Source organism: Brassica oleracea, chromosome C6 (assembly GCF_000695525.1).
Source record: "Brassica oleracea var. oleracea cultivar TO1000 chromosome C6, BOL, whole genome shotgun sequence".
In the NCBI taxonomy this organism is placed as follows: Eukaryota; Viridiplantae; Streptophyta; class Magnoliopsida; order Brassicales; family Brassicaceae; genus Brassica; species Brassica oleracea.
Genome location: NC_027753.1, coordinates 6382226 through 6389561, shown reverse-complemented (window position 1 = coordinate 6389561; position 7336 = coordinate 6382226). Strand labels below are relative to the sequence as shown.

The following is a 7336-nucleotide window of genomic DNA, read 5'->3' as shown; positions in this document are numbered from 1 at the left end:
GTGATGTCTAAGTTGCGTTCCCCTGGTTGCCTGGGGGGGGGGGGATCTCCGCGCTGCTCTGTCCTCGAGGAGTGAAGTCTAGAACCCAAGGAAAATCTTCCCGAATGCGGCCCCCTTCTCCTAGCTCCACTCTACTCTTACCGCGATGATGATTTTCTCCATGTCATGATTTTCTCCATGTCTATCACGCTTTGGCTCTCTATTCCTAGTGTAAGGAGGAGAGAAATGGCGTTGCTGATTCCTGTACCGAGCATCGGTGGCGGGGAGAGTAGTCTCTTGTCGCGGTGTTATTTTGTTTTTCAATGGTTGCACTAAAGCGAGCTTGGAGGAGATTCTCTCCTCAAAAGGTCTTCCATGTTGATCAACACGTCTGCAAAAGGGTTGCACCTCTTGGGTACCACTCCTAACACCTTCGAACGCTAAAGGGTTAAGAGGAGCGGTTGGAGGGCTTGGTGGGGGGATAGGCACAGAGGCAGCTTGTAGTTGTAGGTTGTTTGAGCCAGCTACGACTGGAACTGGTAGAGGGACAGTGATATGGGGGCAATTAGATTGCAAGTGAGTTAAGCGGTAGCAGTAAGTGCAGTGATTTTCCAGCCCTTCTTACTCGAGTGTAACCAGACTCTCCTCTCCTGAGCCATACTCTACAATTGCTTCGACAATAATAGGTTGTAATCCATCTAAGAGAATCTTCATACATGCTGACGTTGATGATATTTCGTAGTCTTCTAGAGTTCCAAGGGCATGACCCATCTTGTAGATCATCTTTTGGTGCCAATAGTGGAGTGGGAGTCCCTTCAAAGTATTCCAAAAAGGGAGATGGGAAGGGAAAGACCGCAAAATGGTTGGCTCCCATCTCTGTAGGATAACCATCCAATAGAAGTAGTGGTATGGGGGATTTGCGAGAACTTTCCGGAGATCCTCCTCAAGTTCAAAGCGGAACTGGAAACAATCATGCCCCAGATCCGAACCAGTGACCCCTCCTTCAAGGATCCACTTCTTAGGAAGATTAGTTATCAGCGTCCAAATCTTCTGTTCCTGAGGATTAGTAACTCGCCCTATCAGAGTGAGCGAGTTAGATTGAATCAGAGCCGAAGTATCCATTTCTGGGGCCCTAATCCTCATGCGTCCCCCTCTAGTTGAGTCAGTAGCAATCCCTTTTGCTTTTTCTTCCTTAGAGAACCGGTGCGTCATAGTGAGTCGGTGAGTCGTCGCAGGAGAGACAGAGGAGCGCAGATAGTCATTGGAGAGGTAGTGAAGCAGTCGAGAGATTTTGGCAAGTAGTTGTAACTGATGAGAATTAAGAGACCGTGTAACCAACAGATACTTTCAGATGCTGTAGAAGAGGGCTCGTCCTAGCAGGGTAGAATCCTCCAGATACTGGATGACCTCAGAGTCCCCGTTGAAACCGTCTAGAGGAGTACCATCGACCCTAGCGATGGAGAGCTTCAAAGTCTAGTGAGGCTACAGAGCCTCATGCCGGAGCGGTGGCTGAAACCGCCCACCGGTGAGGGCTAAGTTCACGACCAGGACCGCTGGATAAAAGGTAGCTTGATTTGAAAAAACTTCTAAAAAGAGGATGTAGAGACGAGGTAGGTGAGGTGTCAGAGCCGGAGAAGAAAGTCAACTTTCCAAAAAGGTGATAGAAAACGGTCGGAATCCGGGAAGCAAGGATTATGGACCGAAAGACAAAAGCTACTCTTGGTATTCGTGCCTGAGAGCGTTTTTTGTTATGATTCTAGTGTCCGACAGTATTTTATTTATATACAGCAATTATGTAACGAAAACTTCAAAAGTATAAACATAACGGACACTTGTGCCTCAATTTCTTAGAGCATCTTTATCCAAGGATACTAGAGGGGTTCTTAGCGCGTGGATCCCGCGTAGAACCCATTTTTTTTTTTAAGAAACCGGTTACCAAAACTACCAAATAGTAGTAGGTCCTTAAGGGTTTCTTACACTGTTCGCGGGCCCCACTGACACGTGGCGGTCCGCGATTGGTTCGTTTTTAATTTTTTTTTCCTAAATTCGAAAAAAAAAAAATCTTATGGACCCAGACGAGAGACGACTATTTAAAATCCCTTCAAAATTAGGATAATTGTGGCCAAGATGCGAAAGATGATTTAAAATCCCTTCAAAATTAAAATTTATATAATCAGGAACCTTTAGTTTGTCTTGTTATGTTTAATTAATTTTTATTTCCTATAACAAAACAGGAAATGACAAAAACCGCAATCAGGATATACAACGAATCATGCATGTGCAAGAGAGAGCTTCATTGCTTCAGTTTTTCTACGATCTTTATCATTTCTTTGTTTGTTAGTTAGCAACTTAGCAAAGATCTTTGAAATAATATAATCAGAGCCACCCGCTTTAAACTAGGGCATGACTGGTTTCCCCGCTACCACCCGCAAACGCAATTTTTGTGGTTGATATCGGTTGACAGCGTTTCGAAACAATCATACAAACCGCTACAAATCGCTTCAAACTGCTCCGAACTTCTTAAATCAAAAGCTAGTTCCAGCTAGCGTTTGCGGTTGCGGGCGGTTGCGGAAGAATAATTTTTTTTCTTTTTTTCAAAAACCATATAAATACAGAAATAAAAATATTCAATAAAAAATTTCAATTGGAATTATAAAAATACTAAAATATATCTATTATATTTTAATTAATATTATAAAATTTTAAAATTAAAATATTTTCTATAATTTTTTAAAATTTATAACTATAACTTTCTAAATATGATTTTCATATTTATTATAATATTATGATTTTTGATATTTTTATAATTATATAAAATGTAAATATTGTTAATTTATTATTTAACCGCTTCTGTATTTGGTAGTTAACCAGTCATAAGTATCCCGCAAACGCACCAATTTCTAACCGCAGAATCAGTCATACAAATCTCTTAAAACCGCTAGAAACCGCAACCACCCGCATCCGCAAACTCCCGCAACCGCAACCGCAACCTCTGCGTTTGAACCAGTCAGACCTTAAATTCATTTAATTAGATCACAAACGCCCCCAGCAATTTTTATATAGTTGTATTTGCTAACCTATAGAGCCGATGAAGATTAGTACTCTCAGAGAATTTGTTGTCTTTTCACTCAAGAACTATTATATTCTCACGAATTTCAGTTGCTAAGTAAATATATTATCGTTCATAAAAATCAGTAAGTGAATTTATTCAAAAAAATAAATAAATCAGTAAGTGAATAATGAAAACAAATCTATATAAATTCAAATACCGCTGAAATTTTGTAAATGAAAACTTCAACTTGTAGGTTATTTTTCATCAGGTATGAAATTTTTTTTTAATTTCAATAGTGTCAGAAATGTATCTTTTCATTAAAAAATGATTTTCACGAATATTTTGTCAAAAGCTGTATAATTACGGTTGATGAAAATTATATATACATATATATATATATATATATATATATTTACACCTGAATATTGTTGTTGGAGAGATCGAGTTTTGAGATGGAGGCTAATTAAGTTGAAAGAAGATGCTGAGAGGGAAGCCAAGGACATGCCGTTGAGATCGAGGGTTTTGAGATTCCGCGGACGTTCTCCTTCTCTTGCATGCCGTCGCCGCTGCACCACTATCAGTGGCCGATACACTTCTCCTAATCGTTTTCTTCTGTGGAGTATTGATTGGTTCCATCTTATTGAAGTTCTTCATCATCGAGGTTGTCGTCATTGTCTTCGGATTCATCTGCTCATAACCCATCATATCTGCCTATGTGTGTTGTGCACATATAATATATATACCCAATGAAGAACCCACAAAGCGAGAGAGCCAAGAGGAAAGAGAGAGAGAGAGAAGAGGATATGAAGTTGTGTTATCAATGACTTGAAAACATATCCAACTTAATATTTTTTTTATTTTTTTTTTTTTTGAACACAATATCCAACTTAATATATAATAAAGAAATTGCGGAGGGAAGATATGTACGGATGATAACAGATGGCGTTGAAACTTGAAATTCCCTGATCTATTTACTTTGGCTCTATCTAAACTAGCTAAGAAACCCGTGCGATGGCACGGGAACTCGTTTTATAAAATATATTCTCTCCTTTTTCTTTTAAATGACGTCCTGTTAAGGTACTTAATACAATGTCTTCTCTACCGCTGTCCATCATTTAATTATCATCTCTGGTGACACATATTCCATTTTGAAAGGATAATAGGATAAGGGTAAATAAAGTCATATCTCAGTATAATTAGCATTGTTTTCCAGGAACGTCAATTATATTGAAACAAAACAAATATTTTAAAACGTCATTTAAAAAAAAACAGAAGGAATATTATATTGTATATAATTGAAATCATTAGTTAAAAATGCAATGATTAACACCAAACATTACAATAGTTCATTACCAATGCAACAATCACACACGACTGTAAAGATTTATCACCAAATATTCTAATTATTACAATTTTTTTTTTTAATTAGTTGCAACTGTTCATTGAATGAATTGCAAAATTTCATTCAAAAAGTTATGTAAATTCACTTCAATCTCTAACAATCATCTCTCATCTAAATGTGTCATATATAACTCAATAAATATATAGCACATATATAAAACAAGTGGTGTAGACAGCTTATTAAAGAGAGGATCAGTTGACCCACATAAAATTTTAGAAAATATTGTACCATTATTCAAAATTGACCCTTGCCCCATAATGTTTTGACGCTATCATATTTTAGTACAAGTTCACTAATATTTATGCACTTTTCAATGAAAAAATATATTTTGACGTCAAATATAAATAGAAATGTGCATATAAAAAGAATTTTTTTTTGGTTAACATTTTGTTAATACTTATCTATTAATGATAAATATTTCTAAACAAGTTTATATATTTTATATGAAATCCGAATAAACATAACCGAATTAGAAACAGAAAACCCTGCACAAAAATATGATGCTATAAACCATATACAATTTAAAAACAATATATTTAATTCTGTAAATATATAATATTATAAAATGATTAAATTACCCCCACAACATAATTACCTGAATATTTTAAAATATTTTTATATTCCTTAAAATGTATATAAAACAGATACGAAGATGAACGAAATGACAACTCTTTACAAATCTATTTAATTTTTAATATGAAGAGACACAATTTTGAAAATTTTGAAAAAGTCTTAAAATTTATATTTTGGATTGAAAAGACACATCTTTACACCAAATTATTACTCCTAAATTTATGCAAATTTTAGGATGAAAAATCTAATTATGAAAAGACAATCCTTAACATTTGAACCTCTTAAACAACCAATGTAATACATATAGAATTACTATAATTTTATAATTTTTAAGATTCTTTTTAAGAGTTTATATAAAATATATATGAAAATGAATGAAAAGGTCTGAAATGAAAATGAATGAAAATACAACTTCTTACAAACATATAACTTTATGATGAAAAGACAATTTCATATACATTTTGACAACCTCTTTAAAACAAATGCAATTCCACGCGGTGATCTTTGATGATCTAAACAATGAATCTATCTAAACAATGAATCTCTCTCTTTCTTAGTTTATTTATGATTGTTGTGATTTTTTCTTTGATGTTATTGTTGTTAATGAAGAAAGCATCTTTACACGAAAGTATATCTCCTTAAACAAAAATATAACTTTTTAAAAATATATGGAATTTTTAAGATGAAAATATGTCATTTTGAAAAGACACATTTTGAATATTTTAAAAACCTATCAAAACTTAATTATACACATATATAGACAACTTTTAGAAATTTCATCTTCTGAACTATTTTATTAGCATCCTTAATTAGCAAAATTGCTCTTTTCACATAACACCGTAACCGTTTCTTCTCTCCAAAGTTGCGATCATCACAACTTATCTTCTCTTTTTAATTTTTCGGCCGGCATTACGTTGACTCTGACGGCCGTTGTACTCCTTCTTTTTTGCTTTGTTCTTTGTTTCCTTAATTTTCAGATTTGAAATCAACGAAGGAGTTGAAAGGTAAATGGAAGTTTTATTTATCGATTGTACTCCTTTGGTGTTTTCTTCGTAACCTGACAATTACAGTCACTCAAAATCTTACTCTTCTGATCAAAAATTTGTTCGCATCTGTTCTGGTCATAATGTAGTAAGCCAATTCTAGATGTGCTGTTTTTGTTTAACTATATTTTGCTTTCCGGCATATATGCTAGCTAGTAGTCATCTAATATTTTTTGTCCAAACTAATTTATACGGTTAGTTTGGGGGTAATTCTTAATGGTCATCAACTCATCATGATTATATGGTGAGTCACTGCTGCTTTGTACAAATCATAATAGATTTGCTAAGACGTGACTTCAATGGAAACCACCATGGAACCAATGCATTAGAAAAGGTTATGTCATCGGAAGATGGAATACGTTCAGTTATAATGGAAAAAATCATGAATTTAAAATATTATGAAAAAACTAATGGACAAGGTCTATTTATAGTTTTCTAAAAGATCTATACGAACAAACAATCATGAATTTTCAGATTTGAGTTAGTTATTACCTTTACTGAAAAGACACATAATTAAATAAAGATACTTCTTGAAATATTTTAATAAATTTTCTAAAATAATTCAATTTTTATTATAAATAATAAACACACATCTAATTTATTAAAAATGAAGTACAAATAAATTTTCACCCTAAATTTTCTTCAATAATTACAATCATATGCCACTGATCAAAACACCGTAGTTTTATACTTTCCTTAATTCATTCATTTCCCGTAAAAAAAACGCAAAAGCATCATGTTTGGTAGACTAACTAATTTATTAAATTAGACCAGCACGTACCTAAACAAATACTCCATTTAACCTACGACAAACCAGCACATACCACACCTTATTTCAAATACACGTGTAGTTATAACAAACAATATTGTTTTTAACTTATAACCACCTTCTTAATATTAAACATACTTAATGATTTTTCTATACACAAAATCTTAAAAATTGATTTCCAAAATTAGGGATGGAAAAAACATGAATACAAAAAACGTAACTGAATCCGATCCGAAAAAATAGTACTAAACCCGAATTGGTTAAATATCTGAACGAGTATAAAAAATAGGTATCTAAAGAATCAGAACCGAACCAGACTTGAACCAAAATATTTCGAGTATTCGAATATATCTGAATAAGATTTATATATTGAAATATATTAATTAGTTTTAGATTTAATATCCATAAATATCCAAAATATATAATATATTTTGATGTTTTCTAAACTACTTGAAAATATATGTAAATAATCAAAATTAAATATTTAAAATTGCTAAACAATACTCAAAACACCAAAA

General features: G+C 33.5%; 1 pseudogene; it reads right to left on the bottom strand.

Annotated features, from left to right (window-relative positions):
* The window catches only part of LOC106297322, a 23444-nt pseudogene extending 19711 nt beyond the window's left edge, over window positions 1-3733 (bottom strand).
* Between the last annotated feature and the right edge of the window lie 3603 nt (window positions 3734-7336).